The sequence below is a fragment of the Canis aureus genome, chromosome 22 (assembly GCF_053574225.1).
Source record: "Canis aureus isolate CA01 chromosome 22, VMU_Caureus_v.1.0, whole genome shotgun sequence".
NCBI lineage: Eukaryota > Metazoa > Chordata > Mammalia > Carnivora > Canidae > Canis > Canis aureus.
The window spans coordinates 39,512,577-39,529,189 of record NC_135632.1 but is presented as its reverse complement, the minus strand read 5'-3'; the positions used below and the strand labels follow the sequence as shown (position 1 = coordinate 39,529,189).

The following is a 16,613-nucleotide window of genomic DNA, read 5'->3' as shown; positions in this document are numbered from 1 at the left end:
GTGAGGGTGATGAGAGGTAATGCATGCAGATGCCTGGTACATAGTAGGACCTCCCAATGTGTTCCTAATATTCACTCCCAGTCCTGCTGCCTTGTACTGTCAATCCTGAGGGCCACTTTTAAATAAGTGTATCATAGGGGTGCCTGGGTGGTTCAGTTGGTTAAGCATCCAGCTCTTGAATTTGGCTTAGGTCATGATCTCAGGGTCCTGAGATTGAGCCCTGCATCAGGCTCCCTGCTCAGCAGGGAGTCTGCTTATTTCCCTCTCCCTCTGCCCTCCCCTTCATCTGCTCTCTCAAATAAATAAATAAATCTTAAAAAAAATAAGTGTATCATAAAACCGCACTACTCTCTCTCTTAAATCTTAAGGCATCTCTCTTTCTCCCTCCTTTGCTGGAACTATTCTGTTTTTCACTTGATGTCACCTGCCTGTTTTGAGGGGAAGGTGTGATTCTTTGGGGTAAAAGGGTACCAAGAGGGAGTTCTGTTGATGAACACCAGAGAAGAAGGCATCTGTGGATTTTAATCTAGGGAGGTTCTTCCAAATTTTCTTCCCTGCCATCAATACTCTAAAGACATTTGACCTTGAAAGGCTAAGACACCAAAAGAAGCTCCAGGCAGTACACATCTCTAACCTTCTGTGTCGGATGGAACCACTCACTTAAAAGGTCCCAGAGATAGGCAGAGCTGTGTCTCTACATCCACAGGCCCAGGATTGTCCCATCCTACATTTCTAGATGGCTGGATAACGCACAAACTTTCTAAATGGGTTGGTAATTGTGTCTTTTATTGAAAAGGCTCTCTTTGTACCCTAACCTGGAAGGAGATCCAAACTTTCTTCCTTTCCAGTCTGCTGGGCCAGTAGGCATCTAATCTAGGTAGCTGCTGGAGGCTTGGACTTATTTGGGTATATCTGAAGACCTATGGGTGCCACTGGCAGCTATTTGCATGAGGTAATTTGTCTGTAGGGAGAGAGTTTATAACCAGGAAGAGGACCTTCATGTGGAATTAGTTTTATTGCTCTTGGATTGGCCCAGCCCCTGGAAAGGTATTTCTCAGTCTTCTAAGATAAGGGCTACAGCAATGAGATGTTTCTCAATGTGTGGACTCTGAACTACCTAGAGAGACTTGTTGAAAACATGGGTTCCACTTAAACCCTCTGAATCATAATCTCTGGTAGCAGGGTGTAGGAATCTGTACCCCACATGATTCTTATACCTACTAAAACCTGTTGCTTCAAGTGCAGTACAGGGCCATTCTCACTTGGGAGCTCGTAAGCAATGCAGCATCTTGGGCCCATCCCAGATCTCCTGAATCAGGGTCTGCCTTTTAATGAGATCTCTCAGGTGATGTTTGTTTGTTTGTTTGTTTTTATATTTTATTTATTTGAGAGAGAAAGAACATGCACGCATGAATGGGGGCAGGTAGGGGCAGAGGGAAAGGGAGAAGCAAACTCCTCACTGAACAGGGACTCCCCCTCCCCCAGCTTGGAGCTTGATCCAAGGACCCTGAGATCATGACCTGAGCCAGAGGTAGGAACTTAACAAACAGAGCCACCCAGGTGTCCCTCTCAGGTGATTCTTAACGCACACTAACTTGAAAAGTACAGGCCTAATAGTTTCAGATCCATTGAGCCCAAAGGATTCTTTTCCTGACAGATTCTGTGAGATGGGAGGAGGAAGGTAAGGCACAAATAGCATTCTTTGGATGCCCAGGTGATGTACCATGGCTCATAGCATCTCACTTCCAGGGAGCCCAGAATGATTCTGGCCCAGTGAGCACTCCAAAGAAGATGGTATCAGTCTGCCATCTGCAGGGCTGGGGTCTTTGAATGTTACCAAAGGCAGCATGAACAGGGAGGAAGTGTCCTCAAATGGCTTCCTGAGGGGCAGATGCCTGGCACAGGGGTAGAGGGTAGTGAAGCTGGGGCAGATGAGGAAAGAATGGCAAGCACCACGTGTTAACTGACAGTGGTGCTCCTTCAAGCATGACTTTGGGACAACACCTGCTGATTCCCAGGGGGAGCAATCTGAGGCTCTGAGGCTTTGCGGAGGGCTGACCATCTGTGTGACAGCAGTGCAGGCGAGGCCTCCTGAGTACATACTCAAGAGGCTGAAAGAAAGATGATCATATTATAGTTTGTTACAGAAAATATATATGTAATTAGAGGAAGTGCCTGAGAGGTTTGCAATCAGGGGCAATTTTTAGAGTCCCAGGGGGACATTTGGCAATGTGTGGAGACACTGACATCTAGCAGGTAGAGGCCAGGTATACTGCTAAACATCTTTAATGCATAGGGCAGCCTCAGTAACAAGGATAATCTGGGCCAAAATGTCAATAGTGCCCAGGTTGACAGACACTATATTGTATCCCAAAGATAGATTTACAAAAAATCCCAGTATTTTCTATCGACTTTTACAACCACCCTGGGTGATAGTTAAAGGTTGACCATACAGGGTTAAACTAGCAAAGTGAGTACTCTCCTGGCTGGCAATCATTTCAAATTGACTATTTTTTCTAGTACCTTTTCAGATACTGAAGATAACTGATCAATCTCAAAAAGCCAGGGGAGTCTTCTGGCCTTTTAAAAATAATGGGTACTGTATTTGTCCTATTCCCTCATTTTTCAGGTATTTCTCTCACTACTATCAGTTCTGAAAAATAATGACATGTGACTCAGCAGTAACGCCACCAATTCCTGCCGAGTGAGCGCTGAGGACTGTTATCAGAGCCCGCCACTCTGAATACTCCCACTTTATCATGCACTGCGCCTCCAGGTTAGAAGAGAGGAAATGATTATCCATCACTTATGTACTTGCACCCAGCACTTGCTCTTCATATCTGATCATCCTAAGCTTAAAAACAAATTACATGCATATAAAAATTACATTTTTGGAATAACCTGTTATTAGGTTTTTATTCCTGTTATCAGAGGGCTACACTGAGAACTCATAGAATAAAGGAGAAATATGATTCTGGGAAGTCAAATTTCTGGGCAGGAGAATGAAGACACTTTTCTGGGGGTGGGGCTAGTGATCTCAGTAAAAATCATCTGAGAGACACTGGAAAGTAAAAATCAAATTTATTTTGATTTATGGAAAGAGGAATATAAAGTTTAAAGGAGAAGCATGTTGTAGGTAAAGGAACACTGGATTCTCAATCAGACAGATTTTGGTGTGAATCCTGCCTCTGCAGTATACTAGCTGTGTGACTTTGGGCTTATTTCTTACTCTGTTTCCATTTTGGTTAAAAAGGGATAATACTATTTACCTCATAGAATTGTGTATTGGTTAGCTATTGCTGTGTAACAAAAGCCACAAAAATCCCAGTGCCACAATACGATAAACCTTTATTTAGGTCCTGCATCTGTGGAGCACCAGGGTCATTTGGAAGTCAGCTAATGTAAGTTGGAGTAGTTTTGTTCTCTGAGAGCCTGGGACCAGAGGTCTGCCTGAGACTATTTTTCCTTGTATTTCAAGTTTCTGCTTGTATCACATCTACTAACACTCTACTGGCCAAAGTTGTCACATGACTGAGACCAAACCCAAGGGTAGAGGAAGTACACCTCCCCAATATGAAGCCAAAGAAAGTCATATAGGCAAACCCACAGTCACCAGAGAAGGAAATATATAATTCCCATGGGAGTGAGGGGGTGCAGAGTGAATATTTTTGGACAATAAACTAATCTACCACAGGCTGTTAAAATGATTAAATTAATTTATGTCTTCAAAGCACCTTGCATAATATCTGCCACTAAAGTATTTCATATATGTTAGTTCATTTATCCTTCTCCAAACCCAGATCTTACAGTGAAGAATGGGGAACATAAACTTAATTTCAGAGACACCGTAATTATTTTAAAATAAACTTGACTTCTGTATTATGATTGGTTGGGAGAGACAGAATAAAAGGAAAAAGCAGAGATATTTAAGAAAGTAATAAAACAGAAGAAGAATAAGAGAAGAAAGAAACAATACCTCTTCAAATTTTGAGAGGGTAAAGTACGGGATAAAGAAGTAATACTTCTTGTAGCATCTGGGTGGTTCAGCTAGTTGAGTGTCTGACTCTTGATTTTGTCTCAGGTCATGATCTTAGACATGTCTCCCTTTGCCCCTCCTTGCTCATGCATGCTCTCTCTCAAAAAATAAAAAATAAAAAATAAAAAAGGGATCCCTGGGTGGCGCAGCGGTTTGACGCCTGCCTTTGGCCCAGGGCGCGATCCTGGAGACCCGGGATCGAATCCCACGTCGGGCTCCCGGTGCATGGAGCCTGCTTCTGTCTCTGCCTCTCTCTCTCTCTGTGACTATCATAAATAAATAAAAAATTAAAAAAAAAGAAGGAAGTAGTACTTCTATAAATAAAATATAAATTGATAAACAGAAATATAGCTACAAAACAGGAACAATAAAAATAAAGGAGAAAATTACATAAGAGACTCATCATGAGGGCAATGAGGGCAGCCTCGGTGGCTCAGCGGTTTAGCGCCGCCTTCAGCCCGGGTCGTGATCCTGGAGACCCAGGATCGAGTCACGCCTCAGGCTTCCTGCACGGAGCCTGCTCCTTCTGTCTGTGTCTCTGCTTCTCTCTCTCTCTCTCTCTCTCTCTCTCTCTCTCTGTGTGTCTCTCACGAATAAATAAATAAAATCTTAAAAAAAAAAGAGAGAGAGAGAGACTCATCATGATACCGGGAGAGCTTTTTCAAAATACATGCACCATTTCTTCTGCATCCCAGATTCTGAGATACACATTTTTCACATGGAATAGGGTAGGAAAGGGAGAGGTGTATTCATAGTTTTATCACCTCCTGTCAAGGTTTTATGAAAGACTAATTAGTGTTTTAACCAGTTTTTACAAGGTCACTGAGTACGCTTTATCCTTGATACTTCAGAAGCTCTAATCTGAATGTGGTCATTATTTCAACCTACCAAGTAAACAATCATTTTCTGGGAATGTGGTGTGAGAAAGAGAGAAATAGTATCACAGGGATCAAATGAACTTGAGTTGGTTTTTTCCAATGTGATGACTTGGTCCACTCTAAGAAAAGAATATTCTTAACATAAATCATCCGATTATTAAGTATTTCATATAACCAGGTTGCTCGGTATTTTATGGTAGAAAAAAGATGGTGTAGAAATTCTTTTCTAGAGTACAATAGGACCTTCAATATAATCCTCTGCCTATCTTCTAGAATAAGAAGAAATGATTTGGTCAAATTTGATTTGGTTAATAAGGAACAAAAGGAACCCCTTATTAAGATGAAAAGTGTTAATATTTAACGAGGCTCTCCTTGTAAAGAGCAATGGTAAATTGTCTTTATATTACATGCTTAAGAGAAGCAAAGACATAGAAATTCATCCCTCTTTAATTTTTGTATTGAAACTCTTGTTGGCTTCTTGCCTGTGCCATCTTGCTTTTTGGTCATACTACCAGTAACCGGCACACAGGAGATACTCAAAAATTGGGGCAAGGTGAGGAAAAGGCCATTTTTAAAATGATAATTAGCAAAAATATAACTTATCGAGGATAGGAGTGGGCACATGGAGAAGCTATCACCTTCTCACTCAGATTCCTCAAAAAAAAAAAAAGTTTGTACTGCTTGGAGAAATGAAAGTCTGTCTTTCTGTCTCCTTTCTTTCTTTCAAATATCTAGGGTTTATATAAAAAAGCTAGGTCTGGAATGTAAAGATGTTTTAAAAAAAAAAAGCATCTCTTGAATGGTTGCTATAAACTGATAGCCTGAGGTAAGGAGTGACTTTTAAAAGAAAACAACTAATTTTTAACTGAAAGGCTTCATGGTCTCCAAGGAACCTAGTAATAAGAAAGCAGAATGCAAGAATTTTCTAGAATTTTTCTTCTCCCGCTCTCTGCTCACTCTTGCTGGCCTCCTTGCTCTTCCTAAAGCACACTAAGCTTACTCATTCCTACACTGAGGTCTTTCCACTTGCTCTGCCCTCAGCCTAGTAAGCATTTCTCCACCTGATATCTGCATGCCTTCCTTTCTCTATTTATTTAGGGATGCTTAAATATCATTCCCTCACAGAGTGATGCCCTTACCATCTTACCCAAAATTGTTCCCAGTTTCCTTCTATCCCCTAACTTGTCATTAATTTTCTTCATATCACTTCCTACTACCTGACAGCATATTATACACTTATTTTGCTAATAAGTTTATTGTTTATTCTTCACTAGAATGTAAGCTCCATGAGGGCAGGGCCTTCGTTTTTCTCACTGCTATATCTTCAGTGTCCAGGACAGTACTTGTGTACCTAGTAGATAATTCTATTAAATGAATGAATTCCTGTAGGGTGGTAAAGACATAATTGTCTGTTCACCATAGTTCTAAAGATGAAAATATCCCTAACACAAAGAAGGGTGTTTGACTACCACAGCTTTATAAAAAATTCATTTGAGGAGCACCTGCATGGCTCAGTCAATTGAACGACTGAGTCTTCATTTCGGCTCAGGTCATGATCTCAGAGTTGTGGGATAGAGCCCCAAGTCAGGCTCCTGCTTCAGATTCTTTCTTCCTCTCCCTATGCCCCTCCCCTGGCTTACTCTCTCTTTCTAAACAAACAAATACATAGATAAAATCTTTAAAAAAATTCGTTTGAATATATGCATTCTTTCTTCTAAAAGCCATTTAAATCTATCAGACATGGAGCACTGTGCTTGGTGTTCTATGTATAATTTTTTTTGTTGTTGTTCTATGTATAATTGAATAAGGCAGAGTTTCTGCCTTAAGAAATGATAATTCAGAGGTGGAGTAGAGTCTCTCCATGTGGCTCCTGGGGTGCCACTCACTGACATATACATACAACAGAAATCATGCCTTCCTAAAAGCTATGAAGTACACACCTGTCCTACTATACACAACCCTTAGGAAACAGCATTTCTTGTCTTTTCAGCTAACTGGTACTTCCTCAACAATCCAGATGCACAGGACCTTCATTCATTCATTCAACAAGCCTTTATTGAGCATCTACTACATATAAGAAAAGTGCCAGAATGGGGATACCAAAGTGACCCCAATAGAGTGTGGAGACAGACAAGTAAACAAGCAAATACAGCACACATGGTAAGTATATGGGTGGACTTCCAGGAGAGGACATAGAAAGGGTTTCTAATCCCATCTTGGGAGATGGGGGAGATTTGAGCAAGTTTTCCTGAAGAGGATGTCTCTAAGTAGATTCTTTACAGGGAAGCCTGTATACACCGTTTATACCTCTGTAATTATAGCGGACTACATATTGGATTTATTAGCTTTGCTTCCTGATGACAATGCTGACCTCTCTAGGGAATGGAGCACGTTTAGGAGGTTACAGTGGGTGATATGGCCACAACACTGGGGAAGCAGCAGGCTTTTGAGCTCTGTCAGGGGCAGGAGGAGGGTGAGCTTGTGAAGTACGTGAGGGATCAGGAAGCAGCTGCTCTGGTGAGCTGGCAGGAGGAGAATAAACAAAAGCTGTGGTTGTGGAGGGAGGTGAGAAAAAGTATGGAGAGAACAAGCGAGAACGGGAGCGGGAGAAACAGAGTCACAGAATATGGGTGAGTATGAGTTAGTTTGTCCTATGCATTGTGCTTTGAGGAGCATAGAAACAAAGCAAAGTCTTTATATACTGTACATAAATAAATCCCCTCATTATTTATATAATTATGCAAATATTTTAATAGCAGCATTGATAGAATTCAAATTCAAAACACAGAAAATAGTTCACCCACATTTTTTACCACCCCAACAAATGTACTTTAATTTTTGTGGCTTTCCAGGCCCAGCAGGAAAAACCTTTAAAATGTTTCTATCTCTGTAATCAGAGTGCTAATATGATTTTATGGCCAAGTCTTTGTCATCTCCAAGCTCTGTCAATGTTATGTAATGAACACCTGTACTTCTCTTTGCCATGTCTTCAGCAAGTGCATGCAAGCTTTTACAACAGGACCCCAGAGAGGCAGCTTAAGGGGAAATGTGGAAGTGAGTGTAGCCAGCTGTGCTAAAGCAAGCACAGTTGTGTGTAAGCACCTTGTCAGCTCTAAAGCACAAGGCCAAAAATACACATGTGGCAGAAATAAAGTAAAAGAAAGCAGATTATATTGAAATGGTTGCAATCTTCCTCCTTCGCTGATTAGGAAGGGTTCTTGCTTATTTGGTCAGTCCACAGTCTTCTTATTTTCAGAAATAGGGAAATAGGGAAAATGAACACATAAAAGGAAAAAAGAAAAACAGAAACAACAAAACCCTCTCAATCTACATAATAAAGCTGTATTTTAAAGCTTTGTAGGATCCTTGAGTGGCTCAGCGTGTGCCTTCAGCCCAGAGTCCCAGGATCAAGTCCCACATCAGGCTCCCTGCATGGAGCCTGCTTCTCCCTCTGCCTGTGTCTCCGCCTCTCTCTCGCTCTGTCATGAATAAATAAATAAAATCTTAAAAATAAAAAAAGCTTTGTAATAAAGAACTAAGGTGAAGACAGAGCAGGGGACACTGGAAAATGGAATAGTTCTCTTGCAAACACCATAATGACATTAAAATGACATAGTCCTGGTAAAAGTTTAATATAGACTTTCTGAAAAAAACAAAACACTACATGTGTATTGTAGATTTTATTGTGTAGCACACAGTTTACAAATAATAATAAAATATGTATACCTTTTATTATAAATTCTATATAAACAATTGATTCTCACAGAATGCTTTTATTGATTTTCGTTGAGCTCTAGTAGCCACTACAATTGACAAATGAATATACTTCTGACATAAACAATGGTTAATATTTTCGTAGATGTTAACAAGTTAGCCATAAGAAAGTGAAGCAAAAAAAATATGTTTAACTTTACACATTCATCAATGATGTGAGTGGGAGACTGCTGAATCAGATAATAGTTTTTGAATACTGAAAGAATATTTTCTCAATTTTATGCACTATTCATAATATAATGGCTATAGGCACAATACACCTTAGAGTTCAATCTGTATTATTAGCATTTTTCTATGACTTTCTTAAGTCTAGACATCCAACAAAACAAAAAAAATCAAGCCCTGATTTGTAATGCTTGCTGATTTCCATGGTGTAAACACTCCTACAATGGCCAATTTTCAAGCTACCAACATGATGTCACTGAACACAGAATTAGAAAAAGATGCCAAAAAAGCACTATTATATAGTATTTCTACAATACAGACACAAAGATGTAAAGAAACCTCAAGAATATAGATGGAGGGGGAATGTAGTAAAATAATTAGAAAGTGATGGATTTTGAACATTTATCTAACAGCTTTATTAAAATATAACTGACATTGAATTGCACGTGCTTAAAGTATATAATTTGAGAAGTTTTGACACATGTATACATTTATGAAACCATCATCACCGTCAAGATGATAAACATATCAATTACCCCCCCAAATTTCCTTATGCCCCTTTGCAATCTTTCTGCCTCCACTGCTTCTTACCTCTACCTCCAGACAACTACTGATCTGCATTTTATCACTACAGATTAGTTTTCTATAAAAGGAATCATGGACTGTGTACTCTTTTGTTTGGCTTCAGCATAATTATTTTGAGATTCACTCATGTTGTTGCATGTCCTTTTTTCCTCTGAGTATTGCATATTTATCACCTTTGTTTATAATCTATTTTGTTGTAAGTTTATATAATTTAATTTTTAATAATGGATGTGTTTAACAACCAGCTGGCAAAATTCCTGAAAATTTAACAATCAGCTCTTTCAAGCTGGTGCAAGCTGGCTCTGGCATACTTCTGGCGGGCTGTGTGCGTGCGTGCGTGTGTGCATGTGCGCGTGTGTATGTGTGTGTGTGCATGTGCCTAGTTTTAGAGAAGGCTGAGAGACTTTGGGACAGCTGCAGGGTTTGGGAATAATTGAAAATGAATGAAAGAGAAGAGAGAATATCTAACAAGTTCCTCTGTGTTCCCTCTTTGGTGTTCTTTGAGAGAAACTGCAGTAAAACGCTAATTAAAAATTACTTTTGATTGCTGGCTTGTTGTTTTAATTAATGCATGATGAGACGACAATACAGCTGGGCTTCGGGTATTTTACACAAGGGACTTTTATCATGGAGGGTTCCAAGAGAGACCTCCAAAAGCCAAAGTCAATAGGGGCAAACTGGTAGAAAGGGATTTGGAGTGAATGACTGGGCACGAGGATGCTGAGACTCAGTTGCCCATGTATCAGGTGTCATGGTCATCTCTGAGCTCTCCTAGAATGCACTGGATAGACGGGTACGTGGGAGAAGGCCCGGGTTTCATTCTGGATCACTGGCAGATTGTCTTTAGGGAGCTCTAATTTGGGATGTAATGCTCACTGTGTACTGCCCCTAACATATCCTCAGGCAGAGCCTGGGGGCATGGGATGGGGGTTGTTCCATGCTTCTTCTATACTGTAACAAACTAAAAAAGTTAGTAAGGAGAGCTGCAACAAGGAAGAAAACTATTTACTGAGTGTTTGCTACATACAAGGCACTCAGCTGAGGGCCTTCTCTACATTATCTGAGTTAACAACCAGAACAACTGTGTGGCGATTAGTAGAATTTACACTCATTTTACAGGGAAGTTAAAACCTTTGATGAAAGTCACATCAGGAAGTGGTAGGGATGGTGCTTGAACTCAGGTCTATCCGATGCTTCCGGTCCTAATTTCTACACTGTACAGCCTTCTTGTTTGCTGAGCTATAGGTAACTGAGCACACGAGCACTTAAAAATTACAGGCCTGGCTGGTAAAGGGCCTTTTCCCAACTCAGTGACAGCATCCCTGGCTGCTTGGAGAGTGTGCCCAGAGATGACACTGGAGCCCGATCACCTGGGGCCTTTTACACTTGTTTTGGAAATTTGGATTCTCTCCTAAGGGCAATGGGGTTGCCATTGACAGAGGTTAGTGTGGAGTAATAAGCTCAACTATGCATTCGAGAAAAATAGGTTGGAGAGTAGTTTGGGTAAAATATAGATGGAAGATACCCCAAAATATAAGGTAGAGGTACTTGTCCTCTCTCCTTTTAAAAATTTCCTTTCCAACTATTCTTTTGCAGATCAGGTTCAGAGATAAGTAATTTGCCAAGGTCACACTGCTCCTTAAATCCTGTATCAGGATTTAAAAACTTTAGTTCATACAGTGAAGGAAGGATTTACTATCCTCTCAGATCTGAGGAAGAACAAAGGATGACTGAAAGTGGGAAAAGCAGGAGTGGATAAGGCGAGAAAGGCTGCTGTAACAAAGACATAGAAAACTAGTGGCTTAAGTAAGTAAAAGCTCATCTCCCAAGAAACAGTCTAGAATGAGGTATCTTGAGCTGGTAGGCTGTCTCTGCTATACAGGAACATTCAGGGACCCTGGTACCTTCCATCTCGATATCTTGTAATCTTCCTGAATGTCCACATGGCTGCTGCTGATTGACCTCCACATTCATGGCAAGGGGGAAAAAATAGTGTCTAGGTCCGTCTTTTAGAAGACCTTCTGTTGCTGGTATCATGTATGTCCACATCCCATTGGTCTGAAGTAAATCACGTGGCCTAACTGCAAAGGTGACTGGGAAATGTAGTTTCTTCTTGGGTGATTATATGCCTACCTAAGGCATAGGGATTCTACTACTAAAAGAAAGGGAAAAATGAACACTGTATGATCTTTCTAAGTCTTTCATTACAATTGCTCCTAGGGAAGTCATGTGGCAAAGCAACAACAAAGACTGCCCACATAATAGACGCTCATACAAAACAACTAATGAAAACAATATTCTGCAACAATTTGGAAAACAATGTCCTGTGGCAAATAGTGCTTCTACTAGACTGAGAGAATACATTTAGTGTCCTTGTGCTCATGTTATTCCTCTAGCTCTCTTGGCATTTTAGCATCGTTGGAAGATGGTGGCAATGTCAGAGTGGGTATTTCCCATGGCCAGGCCTTTGTAGATCAGTCAACAATTGGTCATAATATTCTGCTTGTTCTTGTGAGAGGTGAGAACCAATAGACACTCATGATTGATGAGCATCAGACAATGAAATGAGTGATGCTGGTTGATGGGGCCAGTGATGGTTGGAGAGAAATAACCATGGGCAACTACTCTTCAGCTCTAACCATTGATTGCCATGAAGGAATTTGAGTAGGGTTTCCAGGAATTTGAAATTCTCAGTAGAATACAGAAATATGGGTTTTTAGCACGTAATCTAATTTTTAAATTTTGGCTTAAATATTTTAATATGACTCTGTGGGCCAAAAAGAACACCCCTGTGAGCTGAGATTGAGCTCTGGTCTCTGTTTTAATGTTTCAGAGCTTATTTTGTCATTTATAAAGTGGGAGCAATACTCACCTCAAATAATTATAGGGTGAGTAGAAAGAAATAGTGTATGACAAGGGCAGATAATCATTATTGCATCTGATTTTTCTCATAATGAATTTACCTTAATATTAGGACATTCTCAGATCCTATCCTAGTGGATAAGAAGTTTAAGATGGATATTCCAAGAAAGATTAATATTCTAGAGTGTACAAGATTTACTAGAATTGGGTGTTCTGTTTCAGGTCTTCAATGCTCTCCTAATTTACACTTCCCAACATTTATTTTTGGAGGTGTTGTGGTAAAGATTTGGGTCTAGCTAATCTGAGCAACCAGTTTGGGTTAGAGATAAGGATGGTTAAATTCATCCTCTAATCATCCCTTGTTTGCTGTGTGACTTTGGCTCAGTTACTTAATATTCCTATGCCTTGCTGTTCTTATTTTAAAAGTGAGAATAATAGTAACTTACCTCATAAAATAATTGTCAGGACTCAATGAGATAATACATATAAAACCCTTAGTGTTTTTTGGACTATATATAGTGGACATATAGTAAGTATTCGATAAACATTAATCATTATTAACTATTTTGTCTCACCCAGGTGGATGATATATAAAATAGATTTTTTAACCTTTTGATTTTTGACAAAACATATTTTCAGGCAAACCACCTTACTTAGTCAACATCCTGAGCTGTTTATTCTCTGGGAGAACTGGGATAATACAGTAGATAAAAATCTTAGGAATATTGCTTAAATTGTCCTTTGTACAACTCCCTACAGTAAAAGGATAGTCAGGTGTAAAGTGTTCTAAAACAACAAAGTGACCTTTAAAGAAAAGCAATTTATTCATAAAGTAAATCACCAAAGAAAAAGGGGAAAAGGTCTTCTTGTATATTGCTAGTATCAGATCTTCGGGCTGGTGCATTGTTTTGCTTCACTTGTGTTGGTTACACACTATATGAAGACTTTTTTATTTCAGAGGTGATGGAGCCTGTGAAAAAGGAATATTAAAATTTATGACAGTAAATGATACACAACCTGTTCTACAGAAAGCCCCATAGGCAGAATAGTGGATGTGAAATACAATGTGTACTTTCAAAAAAATGGCAATTAAGCTCCTTTTCAAAAATAGACAAATTCCCATAGGATTAGTTAAACTTATTGATCATCCTTATCTTTATTACTATTATTGTTAGTAGGAGCATTAATAATTACTGATTTTTACTGAGTGTTTCCTATGGACCATCCATTGAGTAAACTGCGACATGCTTTATCTCACTAAATTCTCTCAACAACTCTATGAGTTAGGGGCTATTATTTCCCTTTTTCAGATGAGGAAATCAATGCTTAGGAATGTTAACTAACTCACTCTGTTTCATAAGTTTGTAAGTGGCATGACTTGGCTTTTCACCTAGCACTTCATAGCTCCAACGTCCATGATTCTGTGAGGGAATGAAAATTTTGATGAGTGAAATGGAAAGACAGGAAGAAAGAAAGAAAAAGAAAGGAAGGAAGGAAAAAGGGAAGGAAGGAAAATAAGAGAAAAAAGAAGGAAGGAAAAAAAGAATGAAAGGCAGGCTTCATTTTGCAGCTTTAAGCCCTTTCCTGGAGAGTATGTCTGAACTGAGTGCCTCATAGTGGGGCTTTCCACAGACAAAGTAATCAGGCTGCTGAGAGCTGTGGAGACAGAGAGAAGGGAAGCCGGAGGTTCAGGAAGGGAGGCTAACAAGCAGTGGGAGATTTTGAAGACCAGCTCTGAATGCTCTGCCATTTTGGCAGCAGTGTTGACATCTCATGGGCGTTCTTTGAAATCCTGACCTATTTGTTCTAAGGATAGCTTTTATTGTCTCTGTTGATGATCACTATACTGGGATTCCTGGGAAGTCCTGCTTTCAAATATCCTGTTCCATTGTCCTCACAAGCACATTCAAACTTGTCAGTCTAAGTTTGGGAATTGCGGTCTTGCAATTATGGGCATGATTTTCGGAGCCCCTCAGTTCCAGTTCATTGACTCCAGCTGGCAAGGTGGATCCTCTCTCTGAGTGCAGTCAGCCTCTGTCAGAAGACAAGAACATCCCAGTGACAGCTCTGACAATCTCCCATTCTCCTGTGTGGAGAGGCAATGTTGTGTAGGACTCTGGATTGTTGGTTAATTTTACCTATGGTGTCACCATACTTCATTCGTGTTGTTTAATTAAATAGTCTAACTCCCTCTTATGGTAATAATTTAACATATATACTTTGATCGCTTTTAAACATAATTGGTGGTTTGGATGAATTTATCTATAATTACAGAATGTTGTCCTTGACTATGTCAAGTTTCTTTTTGACAAAGAAACTACTTCAATCGTGAAGCTATTGGCCTTGAATTGGATGAAACAGAAACTAGGTATACACTCATAAAAATATAAGAGCAGAAATATTTTTCTCTATAACATGCTGGGGGAAAAAACTCAAACTAATTTTTGTCATATTAAAACAAAATACTGTTTATATTTTTTATGTTGGCTTTGGAGCCCACCCACCACATCTTTTTTTTTTTAATTTAAATTCAATTTGCCAAATATAGTATAACACCCAGTGCTCATCTCGTCGAGTGCCCTCCTTAGTGCCTGTCACCCAGTTACCCCATCCCCCTATCCACCCCCCTTCCATAACCCTTTATTTCCTAGAATTAGGAATCTCTCATGGTTTGTCTCCCTTTCTAATTTTTCCCACTCAGTTCTCCTCCAGCCACATCTTGTTAGGCAGTGCTGTGAAGAACACTGGACATTGGGACACCTGTGCTCTAGTTCTGGCTTTGTCATTGTATCATCCAGAATTCTTTGGGTTGTAAGTTGCAGACAGGGCAACTTGAAATCACCTAAACATAAACGGAGTTTATTGCTTATGTAACCTAGATATCCAGGGTAGATCTGACCTCAGGTACCTCCAAGGAGTAAATTATATCATCAAGAGTTAATTTTTTTCTATTTCTCAATTCAACCTTTTGCTTGTCTGCTTCATTCTCAGACTACAAATGGCAGCTTACTACAGCTCTGGTATCATCTCCTCCCAGGCTGCAGACCAGAATGAAAAGGCAAGAATCTTTTCCAGAAATCCTGTTTCATTCTGATTGGACAGGCCTCCTGTTACTCCTAAACCAATCACTATGGTGTTTTGATCAACCATATTTGGATGGAGCTTCATCTCGACCCCTTAAGAGAGGGAACAGTAGATGTCCAGACAAAAGTGGGGGCTGTTGTCAGAAGGGGGAATTTATACCTGGGGAGTGTCAATGCCACTCACCAACTGTGTGACCCTAGGAGTATAATTATTAACCCTATGAGTAGAGTTAACAATGTCTACTAAAAATGGATTAAAAATTGCTTGTAGACTACATATACCTATTCTTGTGCTTTGTTAACTATACAGTATTATACAATCTTGTGTTATTATTTTTAGAAGTTTGTCTATAATCTACACCTAGAAGTGAAATTGATGACTTACACATAGGCTATGTACATCTTCAACCATACCAGGTAATGCCAAGTTGTTTTCCACCATTTGCAGTGGGTAAGAATCCCTGTTGTCTTACATTAAACACTAAGTATTACATTTTTTGGTTACTTTTAATACAGTGGATATGAAGTGGTATCTTATTGTTAAAATTAGCGGTTTCCTATTAATTAACAAAGAACATCTTTTCTCATATATGTTTTTTAACTATGTCATATTTGTTGGCTATATTCAGAGAATGTACTTGTTCACATATTTTGCCCATTTAAAGTATTGTGCTGTTTGTTTCCTTTCTCAACTATTCATAAGATTCCTTGTGTTTTTAGGATACTAATACTTTGCTGATTAACTTATTGTAGACACTTATCCCAAGTTTATGGCTTGCCTTTTCACTTTTTGATGGTGTCATTTGCTGAATATAAACTCATAATCTTAACAGTCTAATTTACCAATCAATCTCATCCTATAAGGTTTGTAATTTTTGTGCTACATGTAAGAAAACTTTCTGCTCCCTAACCTGTAAGGTCATAAAGATACTCTCTTCTAAAAGTTTTAGTGTTCTACCTTTCATATTTGAATTCTTAATCCACTGGGAATTTATTATGTATGTTGTAAGATAGGCATTCAATTTCAAATTTTCCACATGGACAACCAACTGTCCCAGCACCATTTATTCAATGACTATTTTTCTCTATGGCTGTGAAGTGCCACCTCTATCATACATCAAATATCCTTGTAGATATGTGTCTGTTTTAGGTTACCTGTCCTACTCCTTTGGCCTATCTGTACATCCCTGTGTCAATAAAGGTATTTAGAAAAAAAACAAAACAAAACAC

At 39.3% G+C, this 16,613-nt stretch overlaps 1 protein-coding gene across 4 annotated transcripts in view; it reads left to right on the top strand.

The window, feature by feature from the left end:
• The window catches only part of LOC144294031 (uncharacterized), a 75,655-nt gene that overhangs the window by 18,887 nt on the left and 40,155 nt on the right, over positions 1-16,613 (top strand). For all 4 annotated transcript variants that reach the window (XR_013361425.1, XR_013361427.1, XM_077865551.1 and 1 more), the window contains one exon: positions 6,905-7,074. The gene's annotated coding sequence lies outside the window, so the exon portion shown is untranslated. The remainder of the gene's footprint in view (positions 1-6,904; positions 7,075-16,613) is intronic.